This window comes from Zea mays, chromosome 5 (genome assembly GCF_902167145.1).
Source record: "Zea mays cultivar B73 chromosome 5, Zm-B73-REFERENCE-NAM-5.0, whole genome shotgun sequence".
Taxonomy (NCBI): Eukaryota; Viridiplantae; Streptophyta; class Magnoliopsida; order Poales; family Poaceae; genus Zea; species Zea mays.
In genome coordinates, this window is record NC_050100.1 from 29,119,380 (window position 1) to 29,135,279 (window position 15,900).

Below are 15,900 nucleotides of genomic sequence, written 5' to 3' on the forward strand. Positions count from 1 at the left end.
CATGTCCACGACGTCGCTGGATCGAAAGTGCGAGTTGCTAGCACATCAGAAAGCGAGTCGAGCGGGCCGTTCAGCCGTCACATCGGCGGCTCCAAGCAGAGAAGCAGCACCACACAGCGTGGAGAACAGTGAACATTCTATAGATCCCAGAAAAGCTGGTGCTACCGCCACTAGCATAAACACACAGTGCACCCGAGCGCGATGGTGCAGCGGGAGAGAGAGAGAGAGGACCCAACCGCAACAGATAGATGCCAAGCTCCACACACACTCCACTCCTTGTCGATGCTTTCGGTTCAAGCGATCGGAGGAGCAGCACCCACCAGTCCACGATCACCGCAGTTTTAGTTGGGACTTGGGTATCCCGTTCAGTTCAATCGTGGAGGATGGAAACCGAGAGTCCTCAAATACAATCATTCCAGAGCCATTACTCTCCTGGTCAATGCATAGTTAATGGTTTGCTTGCTGCTAGATCCGACGATCTGACGCCATTCAGAGTCAGAAGGGACGGCCTTGTACCAGGATTAAAGAAGCCATTCAGGTCACAAGGGACGGCCCGGTACCAGGACTAAAGAATATCGTTACAACTTGCTGCGGCTTTAAATCGACTGCGGTTGCATCTTCTACAGTATTTTTGTTTGTATGGATTGTAACTGCAGCAGTCCGAACAGCTATAGCAGCTACGGCTCCAGGACAGCCGAATAGGCTCACACTTTTTTCCTTCTGTTTCTTTCATGGTAAGGCTATCTCCAACCGATCTTTTGTCCTATTCTCTACTCCATCTTTTATTTTAAACTTAACTCTTAAATAGTGTCAAACATTATCATCTATATTGCCGCGTTTCTCTATTTTAGGATATCCACCGAAGACAGTCTAATAATGCCAAAGAATGGGGGATCGGAGCTTTTATTATCATGGATTACTATCATGATTACAACACGGTACCTGAGCAGTCGGCAACAGGAAAAATTGCACAACGGCTGCAGTGGATTCCCCCGCTTCTGCCGGGTGGGGATTGGAGGGATGGGGGAGGCGGCAATACAAGGAACAACTGGGCTGGGCTCGCCGATTGTGTCGGCAGCAAGGAATGGATTCAGTCTTTTGGCCTTTTGATGTACTTGGCTTAAAAAAAATAATGAAGGCCATTTCAACCACCAGATTGTTCAAGTAGCCAAGCACGCTAGGCTCACCAGTCACCACACCTCGTGCCATGCCACTGTTGATGAACCGATATCAGCTCCAAGCTGGAAAATTACAGGGAAAGCTGTTCAGAGTTGAATATACCTTTTGGGGTTACAAAAAACTTATTTATGTTGTCACATGCAACGTTGTTACCGTAAAAAAAGGCAGATCCAATGCCGGAGGCTCCCACACGAGTGAGGTTAGAAACATAAGTTTAAATCCGACAGATAGGTCACAAGTCAAAAGCGACCTCTAGAATACCTGTTGTCCTCATCACAGATTATGCTTTGCAGATGTAACATGGGATAAATAACAACAGAAGAAGGCACAATAGTGGTAAAAGAAATCCAAGCTGACATTACTTTTGCCGTTGTAGACTATGTAGAGAGAAATATAATCATAACAAGTCAATTAACCGCCACAAATCCAGTAGGAATGAAAAATACACCGAATTGAAGGCTGCATTTGGATCACAAATGATAGTAGAATGCAACAAGAGAAACTAACAAATGGCATGCTTATAGCTTACTACCTCCAAATAGTTCCTTCCACGGAAATAATATATCTCTAATAATGCTTGTCCAACCAAGCATGCTTTCTTGCCCACACTCTGTTTAACGACCCATGATCCCTAAATTAATGGACGCACACGTTCCAAACGTAAGATATTGACAGTTTACTGAGTACAGCTTAAAGCAGATCAAATAAGGCTATAAGTGCACAAACCTTTGAGATGTACGGGATGAGCTTGAACCTTGAATTTCTGAACGCATCATCTCCAATTACAAAATCTTTCAAGCAGAGGGACCTTTTCTAATGGTGTATCCATCATATAATAATTATCTCAAAAAAACCCTCACCTGAATGTTCACAATGAAGAAATTTGGTACCCCCTTGTTCTGAACATTTCTAAATAAAAGCTATTGGTAAAAAAACTTCGTTATTGCTGCTGAAACAAAATTACTAGCTTCAGCATAAGATACCTGGACTAGTCCCCCAGGCTGACCGGCTAGATCATCCTCACGCTTATCAGACTTTATCCAGTCAGCACCTACCATTTGCATCAGGGTACTATTTTCTTGATCCGTCAAAGTTACAGGTAAGTAGTGTCACCATCATAACAGTAACATGAATCAACTATTTAAGGTTAGTTTGAAAACTCCATTTTTCAAAGGAATTTCTATTTTTGCAAGGAAAAAGGAAAGATAGGGTTCTCAAACTAGTCCTTATGAGTTATATTGAACTATGGTGTTTCCCTACAGTTTGCTTTTCGAAAAGGTAGCAGTAGTGAATAGTGATAACATAGCTAGTGACAATTATCCTGAAAGCTTACCTTCCCTACAGTAAACCACTACCAAAGAGTTTATGTTCATGGTTTATTTTTTTGGATCTAAGATATTTAAATTTCAGTTTAATTTTTAGGATTTGGTCTTCGCAGCATATATCAAGCAACCATTAGACAATCGTGCAAATAAGTCACTCTCCCGGATTAAGAATGTCGTAGGATCTGTCATTGCCCAAGTAGAAGGCAGTAAATGTACCACATCTGCAAGATCATGCAACCGTTTTACAAAAAAACAGCAGCAGTGGACAATTTAGGGAGTGTTTGGTAACAAAGTTTTTCTGCAGTATTGAAGCAATACTGTAGTATTGAGCAATACTATGGTATTATATACTTTGAGGTGTTTGGAAACTCATTTGAAATCTCTGTATACTAAACTGTAGTATTATAAATACTGCACTTGTTTTGCAGTTTTGGAAACTTTGGTCTCAGCCAAAGTTTTTCTCTGTAAAGAGAGCACCAGCTTGGTCCCGCTCTGGTTGATTGGTCTCAACCAAAGTTTTTCCCAAACACCTTGATGTATTGGATACTGTTGTATTCGTGTTTGAACCAGAAATGAGCAAGCGGACGGTCCGGCCCTGAGGCCGGACCGGACCGTCCGCACCTGTGGGCCGGACGGTCCGCGCGTGCGCAGAACAGATTAGGGTTCCGAGTTTTGTGCTACGGTTGTTAGCTATATTCGCGGGATTAGTTCGGAATCAGTTGTGTAAAGGGTCCAGCCCCCCTCCTCTATAAATAGAGAGGTCTACGGCCGATTTGTGATCAACAATCGAATCAATACAACTTCTATTCGCATTTATTTCCAGTATAATTAGGAGTAGTTCTAGTCTAGTTCTAGTTTAGCCTCTCAATCCCCAAATTCTTCGCCTCTCTTCGACTCTACGCCGATTAGAGGAGTCTTGGTCGGCCGGCCCGAGCCTAGACAACCCCTAGGATCTCTCCTCCCCGACGGGGTCCCTCCCGGGAGCGAGATCCAGGCCGCCGTCGGTGACTTTCGCCGCCCCTGCACACGCGCGGACCGTCCGGCCGTCAGGCAGGAAACCCTAGCCCTTGCGTCAGGTCGCGGACCGTCCGGCCCCAGGCCGCGGACCGTCCGCGCCTGACCAGAGAGCACCGCCGCCGGTTCTTCTTGAGTATTTGGCGCTCCGAAAAAGCGTCAACATACTTTTTGGCGACTCCGCTGGGGGAAAACACATCTAGGCTCATCAAATCGGCCCTCAATGGCCGGTTCAAGGGAGAGCTCTGATATTTCTCCAAGCAACATCATAGAGCCGACTTGGGAAACCTTGCCGGCTGACGAGCAGCTCCAGTTTGAGGAGCACAAGGAGCGGATGATCCAGGAGGCGAAAGCAAAATTCTTGGCCAACTTCAAAGTGGACAGGAACAACAAGGTCGTCCGACATCGGGCGACGGATCCGGCTTCGCTCCAACCCACGCCAGATATCCCCAATGTAAGTAATACCAACGAGCTACAATCTCTTAGAAATTATGTAGAAGAGCAGCGTGAACAAATGCAGAACATCATAGGGGGTATGCAAAGCGATGTTAAGAGACTAGTACGTGCATTCGATAAATCTAACATCGCAAATTTTCCTTCATACGAGGTTGAGTTAGGAGGTAACACGCGTAACACATTGGCTACAGGTTGTCACGACCAATCACAACCCCTTTATGGGATGCCGATGGACACATACCCTGAACAACCGCAAATCGGCAGCAAATCAGCCGATCTGCACATGTCCGGACCGTCCGCACGTGAGCGCGGACCGTCCGGGCCAACAACAGTCGGGCCGATTTTTAATGAGTTACCTAGATATGCGCCCGAACCACCACACACGACACAGAATCTAAACTACCCAGTCGGACCGTCCGCGTACAACAACGGACGGTCCGCACATAATCACGGACGGTCCGGGCCAATGTCCGGACAGTCCGCACATGACCTTTTTGAGGAGGATTGTTACCGGAATCCTCACCCGTCCCAGCAGCACTTCCCATCGCACTATACAATGTGATAGTCGCCTAGAGGGGGGGTGAATAGGGCGAAACTGAAATTTACAAATATAAACACAACTACAAGCCGGGTTAGCGTTAGAAATAGAAATGAGTCCGCGAGAGAGGGCGCAAAACAAATCGCAAGCGAATAGAGAGTGTGACACGCGGATTTGTTTTACCGAGGTTCGGTTCTCGCAAACCTACTCCCCGTTGAGGAGGCCACAAAGGCCGGGTCTCTTTCAACCCTTCCCTCTCTCAAACGGTCCCTCGGACCGAGTGAGCTTTTCTTCTTCTCAATCAAACGGGAACAAAACTTCCCCGCAAGGGCCACCACACAATTGGTGCCTCTTGCCTTGGTTACAATTGAGTTTTGATCACAAGAACAAGTGAGAAAGAAAGAAAGCAATCCAAGCGCAAGAGCTCAAAAGAACACGGCAAATCTCTCTCTCTAATCACAAAAGGCTTGAGTGGAATTGGAGAGGATTTGATCTCTTTGGTGTGTCTAAAATTGAATGCTAGAGCTCTTGTAGTAGTTGGGAAGTAGAGAACTTGGATGCAATGAATGGTGGGGTGGTTGGGGTATTTATAGCCTCAACCACCAATTTGACCGTTGCTGGGAGCTCTTTGCTCGATGGTGCACCGGACAGTCCGGTGCACACCGGACAGTCCGGTGCCCCCTGCCACGTCGACATTGCCGTTGGATTCCGACCGTTGGAGCTTCTGACCGTGGACCCGCCTGGATGTCCGGTGTACACCGGACATGAACTGTTCATTGTCCGGTGCACCAGAATGGGCGCGCCTGACGACTGCGTGCCACTGGCACGCATTGAATGCGTCTGCAGGTAGCCGTTGGCGCAGAAGTAGCCGCTGCTCCGTGGTTCACCGGACAGTCCGGTGTACACCGGACAGTCCGGTGAATTATAGCGGAGCGGCTTCAATCAAATTCCCGAGGCTGGCGAGTTCCGGAGGCCGCGCTTCCTTGGAGCACCGGACAGTCCGGTGCACACCGGACAGTCCGGTGAATTATAACGGAGCGGCTCTGGAAATTCCCGAAGGTGGCGAGTTCGCGTTGGAGTCCTCTGGTGCACCGGACACAGTCCGGTGTACACCGGACAGTCCGGTGCTCCCAGACCAGAGGGCCTTCGGTTCCCACTTTGCTCCTTTGTTGAATCCAAAACTTGGTCTTTTTATTGGCTGAGTGTGAACCTTTTATACCTGTATAATCTATACACTTGGGCAAACTAGTTAGTCCAAAGATTTGTGTTGGGCAATTCAACCACCAAAATTATATAGGAACTAGGTGTAAGCCTAATTCCCTTTCAATCTCCCCCTTTTTGGTGATTGATGCCAACACAAACCAAAGCAAATATAGAAGTGCATAATTGAACTAGTTTGCATAATGTAAGTGTAAAGGTTGCTTGAAATTGAGCCAATAAATACTTACAAGATATGCATGGATTGTTTCTTTGTTTTTAACATTTTGGACCACGCTTGCACCACATGTTTTGTTTTTGCAAATTCTTTTGTAAATCCTTTTCAAAGTTCTTTTGCAAATAGTCAAAGGTAAATGAATAAGATTTTTCAAAGCATTTTCAAGATTTGAAATTTTCTCCCCCTATTTCAAATGCTTTTCCTTTGGCTAAACAAAACTCCCCCTAAAAGAGATCCTCCTCTTAGTGTTCAAGAGGGTTTTGATATATCATTTTTGAACTCCCCCTTTTGAACACAATAGGATACCAATTGAAAAATTCAACACTAAGTTTTTGAAATTGGTGGTGGTGCGGTCCTTTTGCTTTGGGCTCATTTCTCCCCCTTTTTGGCATGAATCGCCAAAAAACGGAATCATTAGAGCCCTCGAAGTGCTTTCTTCCCCTTTGGTCATAAGTAAATGAGTTAAGATTATACCAAAGTAGAAGTGCATGGAGTGGCGGCGAAGGATGAGTTACGGAGTGGAAGCCTTTGTCTTCGCCGAAGACTCCAATTTCCTTTCAATACACCTATGACTTGGTTTGAAGTAGACTTGAAAACACATTAGTCATAGCATATGAAAGAGATATGATCAAAGGTATATAAATGAGCTATGTGTGCAATCTAGCAAAAGAAGTTGCGAGAATCAAGAATATTAAGCTCATGCCTAAGTTTGGTAAAAGATTGTTCATCTAGTGGCTTGGTAAAGATATCGGCTAATTGATCTTTAGTGTTAATATAAGAAATCTCGATATCTCCCTTTTGTTGGTGATCCCTAAGAAAATGATACCGGATGGCTATGTGTTTAGTGCGGCTATGCTCGACGGGATTGTCGGCCATTTTGATTGCACTCTCATTATCACATAGCAAGGGGACTTTGGTTAATTTGTAACCGTAGTCCCGCAGGGTTTGCCTCATCCAAAGCAATTGCGCGCAACAATGGCCTGCGGCAATGTACTCGGCTTCGGCGGTGGAAAGAGCGACCGAATTTTGCTTCTTTGAAGCCAAAGACACCAAGGATCTTCCCAAGAACTGGCAAGTCCCCGATGTGCTCTTCCTATTGATTTTGCACCACGCCCAATCGGCATCCGAATAACCAAGCAAGTCAAATGTGGATCCCCGAGGGTACCAAAGCCCAAACTTAGGAGTATAAGCTAGATATCTCAAGATTCGTTTTACGGCCGTAAGGTGGGATTCCTTAGGGTCGGATTGGAATCTTGCACACATGCAAACGGAAAGCATAATATCCGGTCGAGATGCACATAAATATAGCAAAGAACCTATCATCGACCGGTATACCTTTTGATCCACGTACTTACCTCCCGTGTCGAGGTCGAGATGCCCATTAGTTCCCATGGGTGTCTTGATGGGTTTGGCATCCTTCATTCCAAACTTAGCAAGAATGTCTTGAGTGTACTTGGTTTGGCTAATGAATGTGCCCTCTTGGAGTTGCCTTACTTGAAATCCTAGGAAATACTTCAACTCCCCCATCATAGACATCTCGAATTTCTGTGTCATAATCCTACTAAACTCTTCACAAGTAGATTCGTTAGTAGACCCAAATATAATATCATCAACATAAATTTGGCATACAAACAAATCATTCTCAAGTGTTTTAGTAAAGAGTGTAGGATCGGCCTTTCCGACTTTGAAGCCATTAGCAATAAGGAAATCTCTAAGGCATTCATACCATGCTCTTGGGGCTTGCTTGAGCCCATAAAGCGCCTTAGAGAGCCTATATACATGGTTAGGGTACTCACTATCTTCAAAGCCGGGTGGTTGCTCAACATAGACCTCTTCCTTGATTGGTCCATTGAGGAAGGCACTTTTCACGTCCATTTGAAAAAGCTTGAAGCCATGGTAAGTAGCATAGGCCAATAATATTCGAATTGACTCAAGCCTAGCTACGGGTGCATAGGTTTCACCGAAATCCAAACCTTCGACTTGGGAGTATCCCTTGGCCACAAGTCGAGCTTTGTTCCTTGTCACCACACCATGCTCATCTTGCTTGTTGCGGAAGACCCATTTGGTTCCTACAACATTTTGATTAGGACGTGGAACTAAATGCCATACCTCATTTCGAGTGAAGTTGTTGAGCTCCTCTTGCATCGCCACCACCCAATCTGAATCTTGAAGTGCTTCCTCTACCTTGTGTGGCTCAATAGAGGAAACAAACGAGTAATGTTCACAAAAATGTGCAATACGAGATCTAGTAGTTACCCCCTTTTGAATGTCGCCGAGGATGGTGTCGACGGGGTGATCTCGTTGGATTGCTTGGTGGACTCTTGGGTGTGGCGGTCTTGGTTCATCCTCCTCCTTGTCTTGATCAATTGCATCTCCCCCTTGATCAATGCCGTCATCTTGAGGTGGCTCATTTGCTTGATCTTCTCCTTTATCGACTTGAGCCTCATCCTCATTTTGAGTCGGTGGAGATGCTTGCGTGGAGGAGGATGGTTGATCTTGTGCATTTGGAGGCTCTTCGGATTCCTTAGGACACACATCCCCAATGGACATGTTCCTTAGCGCGATGCACGGAGCCTGTTCTTCACCTACATCGTCAAGATCAACTTGCTCTACTTGAGAGCCATTAGTCTCATCAAACACAACGTCACAAGAAACTTCAACTAGTCCTGAGGACTTGTTAAAGACTCTATATGCCTTTGTGTTTGAATCATATCCTAGTAAAAAGCCTTCTACAGTCTTAGGAGCAAATTTAGATTTTCTACCTCTTTTAACGAGAATAAAGCATTTGCTACCAAAGACTCTAAAATATGAAATATTGGGCTTTTTACCGGTTAGGAGTTCGTATGATGTCTTCTTGAGGATTCGGTGTAGATATAACCGGTTATGGCGTAGCAAGCGGTGTTGACCGCCTCCGCCCAAAACCGATCCGAAGTCTTATATTCATCAAGCATGGTTCTTGCCATGTCCAATAGAGTTCGATTCTTCCTCTCCACTACACCATTTTGTTGTGGCGTGTAGGGAGAAGAGAACTCATGCTTGATGCCCTCCTCCTCAAGAAAGCCTTCAATTTGAGAGTTCTTGAACTCCGTCCCGTTGTCGCTTCTTATTGTCTTGATCCTTAAGTCGAACTCATTTTGAGCTCGTCTCAAGAATCCCTTTAGGGTCTCTTGGGTTTGAGATTTTTCCTGTAAAAAGAATACCCAAGTGAAGCGAGAATAATCATCCACAATAACTAGACAGTACTTACTCCCGCCGATGCTTATATAAGCGATCGGGCCGAATAGATCCATGTGTAGGAGCTCCAGTGGCCTGTCAGTCGTCATTATGTTCTTATGCGGATGATGAGCACCAACTTGCTTTCTGGCTTGACATGCGCTACAAACCCTGTCTTTCTCAAAATAAACATTTGTTAGTCCTAAAATGTGTTCACCCTTTAGAAGCTTGTGAAGATTCTTCATCCCAACGTGTGCTAGTCGGCGGTGCCATAGCCAGCCCATGTTAGTCTTAGCAATTAAGCATGTGTCGAGTTCAGCTCTATCAAAATCTACCAAGTATAGCTGACCCTCTAACACACCCTTAAATGCTACTGAATCATCACTTCTTCTAAAGACAGTGACACCTACATCAGAGAATAGACAGTTGTAGCCCATTTTGCATAATTGAGATACAGAAAGCAAATTGTAATCTAAAGAATCTACAAGAAAAACATTAGAAATCGAATGGTCAGGGGATATAGCTATTTTACCAAGACCTTTGACCAAACCTTGATTTCCATCCCCGAATGTAATAGCTCGTTGGGGATCTTGGTTTTTCTCATAGGAGGAGAACATCTTCTTCTCCCCTGTCATGTGGTTTGTGCACCCGCTGTCGAGTATCCAACTTGAGCCCCCGGATGCATAAACCTACAAAACAATTTTAGTTCTTGACTTTAGGTACCCAGACGGTTTTGGGTCCTTTGGCATTAGAAACAAGAACCTTGGGTACCCAAACACAAGTCTTGGAGCCCTTGTGCTTTCCCCCAACATATTTGGCAACTACTTTGCCGGATTTGTTAGTTAAAACATAAGATGCATCACAAGTTTTAAATGAAATGTCATGCTCATTTGATGCATTAGGAATTTTCTTCTTAGGCAACTTAGCACGGGTTGGTTGCCTAGAACTAGATGTCTCACTCTTATACATAAAAGCATGGTTAGAACCAGAGTGAGACTTCCTAGAATGAATTTTCCTAATTTTGCTCTCAGGATAACCGGCAGGGTACAAAATGTAACCCTCGTTATCCTGAGGCATGGGAGCCTTGCCCTTAACAAAATTAGACAATCTTTTAGGAGGGGCACTAATTTTGACATTGTCTCCCCTTTGGAAGCCAATGCCATCCTTGATGCCCGGGCGTCTCCCATTATAAAGCATGCTACGAGCAAATTTAAATTTTTCATTTTCTAAGTTGTGCTCGGCAATTTTAGCATCTAGTTTTGCTATATGATCATTTTGTTGTTTAATTAAAGACATGTGATCATGAATAGCATTGACATCAATATCTCTACATCTAGTACAAATAGATACATGCTCAACGGTAGATGTAGAGGGTTTGCAAGATTTTAATTCTACAACCTTAGCATGCAATATTTCATTTTTACTTCTAAGGTCGGAAATAGTAGCATTGCAAACATCAAAATCTCTAGCCTTAGCAAGCAATTTTTCATTTTCAACTTTAAGGCTAGCAATAGAAATGTTTAATTCTTCAATCCTAGCAAGCAAATCATCACTATTATCTCTAGGATTGGAAGTTGAAGTATTGCAAACATTTGAATCAACCTTAGCATTTAAACTAGCATTTTCATTCCTAAGGTTGTCAATCATCTCACGGCAAGTGCTTAGCTCACTAGATAATTTTTCATATTTTTCTACTTCTAGAGCATAAGCATTCTTAACCTTAACATGCTTCTTGTTTTCTTTAATAAGGAAGTCCTCTTGAGAATCCAAGAGATCATCCTTCTCATGAATAGCACTAATCAATTCATTTAATTTTTCTTTTTGTTGCATGTTTAGGTTAGCAAAAAGAGTGTGCAAGTTATCCTCCTCATTTTTAGCATCATCCTCATCACTAGAGGTTTCATATTTAGTGGAGGATCTTGATTTTACCTTCTTTTTGCCGTCCTTGGCCATGAGGCACTTGTGGCCGACGTTGGGGAAGAGGAGTCCCTTGGTGACGGCGATGTTGGCGGCGTCCTCGTCGTCGGAGGAGTCGCTTGAGCTTTCGTTGGAGTCCCACTCCCGACAAACATGGGCGTCACCGCCCTTCTTCTTGTAGTATCTTTTCTTCTCCTTTCTTCTCCCCTTCTTGTCGTCGCCCTTTCACTATCACTTGATAATGGACACTTAGCAATAAAGTGACCGGGCTTACCACACTTGTAGCAAACCTTCTTGGAGCGGGACTTGTAGTCTTTTCCCCTCCTTTGTTTGAGGATTTGGCGGAAGCTCTTGATGACGAGCGCCATCTCCTCATTATCAAGTTTGGAGGCGTCGATTGGTTGTCTACTTGGTGTAGACACCTCCTTCTTCTCCTCCGTTGCCTTGAATGCAACGGGTTGAGCTCCGGATGTGGTGGGTTCATCAAGCTCGTTGATCTTCCTTGAGCCTTCAATCATGCACTCAAAACTAACAAAATGCCCGATAACTTCCTCGGGGGTCATTTTTGTATATCGACGATTACCACGAATTAATTGAACTTGAGTTGGGTTAAGGAAAATGAGAGATCTTAGAATAACCTTAACCATTTCGTGGTCGTCCCATTTTACGCTCCCGAGGTTGCGCACTTGGTTCACCAAGGTCTTGAGCCGGTTGTACATGTGTTGTGGCTCTTCCCCTTTGAGAAGCCGGAACCGACCGAGCTCCCCCTCGTTCGTTTCCCGCTTGGTGATCTTGGTGAGCTCATCTCCCTCGTGCGCGGTCTTGAGTACATCCCAAACCTCTTTGGCGCTCTTCAACCCTTGTACTTTGTTATACTCCTCTCTACTTAGAGAGGCGAGGAGTATCGTTGTCGCTTGAGAGTTGAAGTGCTCGATTTGGGCCACCTCATCCTCATCATAATCCTTATCCCCTATAGATGGTACCTGTGCACCAAACTCAACAACATCCCATATACTTTTGTGGAGTGAGGTTAGATGAAATCGCATTAAATCACTCCACCTAGCATAATCTTCACCATCGAAAGTTGGTGGCTTGCCTAATGGGACGGAAAGTAAAGGTGTATGTTTAGATGTACGAGAGTAGTGCATGGGGATCTTACTAAACTTCTTACGCTCTTGGCGTTTAGAAGTTACGGAGGGCGCATCGGAGTCGGAGGTCGATGTTGATGAAGTGTCGGTCTCGTAGTAGACCACTTTCCTCATCCTCTTTTCCTTGTTCTTACTCCGGTGCGGCTTGTGGGAAGAAGATTTTTCCTTCTTCTCTTTGTGGTGAGAAGAAGATTTCTTCTCCTTCCCTTTGTTGGAGGAGCTCTTCTTCTTCTCCCTCCTTTTGGTGCGGGACTCTTCCGATGAAGTGCTCCCTTGGCTTGTAGTGGGCTTTTCGCCGGTCTCCATCTCCTTCTTGGCGTGATCTCCCGACATCACTTCGAGCGGTTAGGCTCTAATGAAGCACCGGGTTCTGATACCAATTGATAGTCGTCTAGAGGGGGGGTGAATAGGGCGAAACTGAAATTTACAAATATAAACACAACTACAAGCCGGGTTAGCGTTAGAAATAGAAATGAGTCCGCGAGAGAGGGCGCAAAACAAATCGCAAGCGAATAGAGAGTGTGACACGCGGATTTGTTTTACCGAGGTTCGGTTCTCGCAAACCTACTCCCCGTTGAGGAGGCCACAAAGGCCGGGTCTCTTTCAACCCTTCCCTCTCTCAAACGGTCCCTCGGACCGAGTGAGCTTTTCTTCTTCTCAATCAAACGGGAACAAAACTTCCCCGCAAGGGCCACCACACAATTGGTGCCTCTTGCCTTGGTTACAATTGAGTTTTGATCACAAGAACAAGTGAGAAAGAAAGAAAGCAATCCAAGCGCAAGAGCTCAAAAGAACACGGCAAATCTCTCTCTCTAATCACAAAAGGCTTGAGTGGAATTGGAGAGGATTTGATCTCTTTGGTGTGTCTAAAATTGAATGCTAGAGCTCTTGTAGTAGTTGGGAAGTAGAGAACTTGGATGCAATGAATGGTGGGGTGGTTGGGGTATTTATAGCCTCAACCACCAATTTGACCGTTGCTGGGAGCTCTCTGCTCGATGGTGCACCGGACAGTCCGGTGCACACCGGACAGTCCGGTGCCCCCTGCCACGTCGACATTGCCGTTGGATTCCGACCGTTGGAGCTTCTGGCCGTGGACCCGCATGGATGTCTGGTGTACACCGGACATGAACTGTTCATTGTCCGGTGCACCAGAATGGGCGCGCCTGACGACTGCGTGCCACTGGCACGCATTGAATGCGTCTGCAGGTAGCCGTTGGCGCAGAAGTAGCCGTTGCTCCGTGGTTCACCGGACAGTCCGGTGAATTATAGCGGAGCGGCTTCAATCAAATTCCCGAGGCTGGCGAGTTCCGGAGGCCGCGCTTCCTTGGAGCACCGAACAGTCCGGTGCACACCGGACAGTCCGGTGAATTATAGCGGAGCGGCTCTGGAAATTCCCGAAGGTGGCGAGTTCGCGTTGGAGTCCTCTGGTGCACCGGACACTGTCCGGTGTACACCGGACAGTCCGGTGCTCCCAGACCAGAGGGCCTTCGGTTCCCACTTTGCTCCTTTGTTGAATCCAAAACTTGGTCTTTTTATTGGCTGAGTGTGAACCTTTTATACCTGTATAATCTATACACTTGGGCAAACTAGTTAGTCCAAAGATTTGTGTTGGGCAATTCAACCACCAAAATTATATAGGAACTAGGTGTAAGCCTAATTCCCTTTCACAATGCATCAACCCATTAATTCAAGATCCAGAGCCCAGGAAAGCTTTCCGGCCCCACCCAGGAGGCCGGAAAGAAACTATCAAACCTATGACCCATATAGGGCAAATGAAAATGCACCACGTAACTCAAACCAATGGGGGAAAGACAACATGCTAATATCCAGCCAACCCCACCTATGTTTGACCAGAGAGCCGGTGGTCTCGCACCGGCTGCCATTGATATAGTAAGGGAAGAAATAGCCGGGGCGTTCCGAGATAAGCTCGGAGTAAGCATGGTCCCTGGGGGGCAATCATATCGGAAACCTTATGACAGCCGATTTGATCACCACCCATACCCACAGGGAACCAGGATACCCGAATTCGTAAAATTTTCGGGTGATCAAGGGAAAAACACACGCGAACATATAGGCCAGTTCTTAGCACAATTGGGAGAATTGGCCGACACAGAGGCATTTCGCGTACGTTTATTTTCATTATCGCTAACAGGAACCGCGTTTGCATGGTATGCCACTTTACCTCCTAATTCCATTTCATCATGGGGGGATCTAGAACAAAAATTTCATGATCATTTTTTCTCCGGTGACTATGAGTTGGATTTGGTAGATTTAGTGTCGTTGCGACAGACAAAAGATGAATCGGTTAATGATTACATCCGGAGATTCAGAGATACAAGAAACCGATGCTTTCAAATTCATTTAGCGGAGAAACAGCTAGTAGGATTAGCCTTTAATGGTCTGCGATATTATTTAAAAGAAAGATTAGAAGGCATCCAAATTTTTACACTAGCACAGTTACACCAGAGAGCTTTGGCTTGCGAAAGCCGGAGCAAAGAAACTGCTAAAACAATGCGTCACAACGTACACATAGTAGAATGCGACCAAAGTAGCTCAGATGACGAATCAGCAGAAGTGTACGCTGCCGAAATGGTTTGGCCAAAGCAGGCCAAATCTTCGGCTTGTGCTTCTTTACAGCCGGTTCAAAAGAAACGGCAAGAGGAGGTAAAGTTTACATTTAATGTTGGTAAATGTGATAAAATATTTGATGAGTTACTTAAAAATGGCAATATTAAAATAAATCACACTGTTCCATCCGCCGACGAGCTAAAACGTCGTGCGTACTGCAAGTGGCATAACTCATTTTCTCATGCCACTAATGATTGTAATGTATTTCGGCGACAGATTCAATCGGCCATTAACGAAGGACGATTGAAATTTCAGGAAATGCGGGTGGATACAGAGCCCTTTCCGATGAACATGATTGACTTCGAGGGCAAGAAAGTCCTGGTTCGGCCAAATACAGCCGATAAAGGCAAAGGCAAGGAAACAATCATCGGCAATGCTAAAAGGGCCGATGGGGATTGTAAAGTTTCTTGCAGGAAAGTGGTGGCCGAGAAGACTCCCGATGGAGGGGAGACCCTGAAGGTGACCATCACAGCCTCTAGCACTGGGGGGCAAGCGCCGACAGGGAGACAGTTGCGGGAACCCGTGCTGCGCATCACGGACAGTCCGCCGTCCCGACGCGGACGGTCCGACGCTTCTCCGGACGGTCTGGAGGACTCTGGCGGACGGTCCGGCCATGCTCAGGACTCGCAGCGACCACGTACCTTCAAACCACGACGACCAGAGATAGGTACGTGGAAAACAAATACATTTAAAGCAGCTGGTCGGCTGATCAAGCCTGGCCCAACTTTCGATCAATTGTTGTCTAAATATGTGAAAAAGAAGGCCGGCCCCAGTGACCGGCCACCGAAGCGACCCCGCTCACCCATTCATGAGCAACGTCAGGTCAGGCCGATTGGACCACCTCACCAATCGGAAGAAATGAAAGGTCCTATTGTACAATTGAGACCTAACATGCCGACATAGACCCCTCCACCTCCTTATCCATCTATGCCATATCCATACACATACTTACCTCCACCATATGTCCCAAATCAAATGTGGGGCATGCCACCATATCCATTTGGGATGCCACAGTACCCCGCCTGGGGGGCACCCCAAACGTCCGTT

The 15,900-nt window shown here is 45.8% G+C and overlaps 1 pseudogene; it reads right to left on the minus strand.

The window, feature by feature from the left end:
* Positions 1 to 810: 810 nt before the first annotated feature.
* On the minus strand, positions 811 to 2,877 carry LOC103628097 (protein ENHANCED DISEASE RESISTANCE 2-like; annotated as a pseudogene).
* Between the last annotated feature and the right edge of the window lie 13,023 nt (positions 2,878 to 15,900).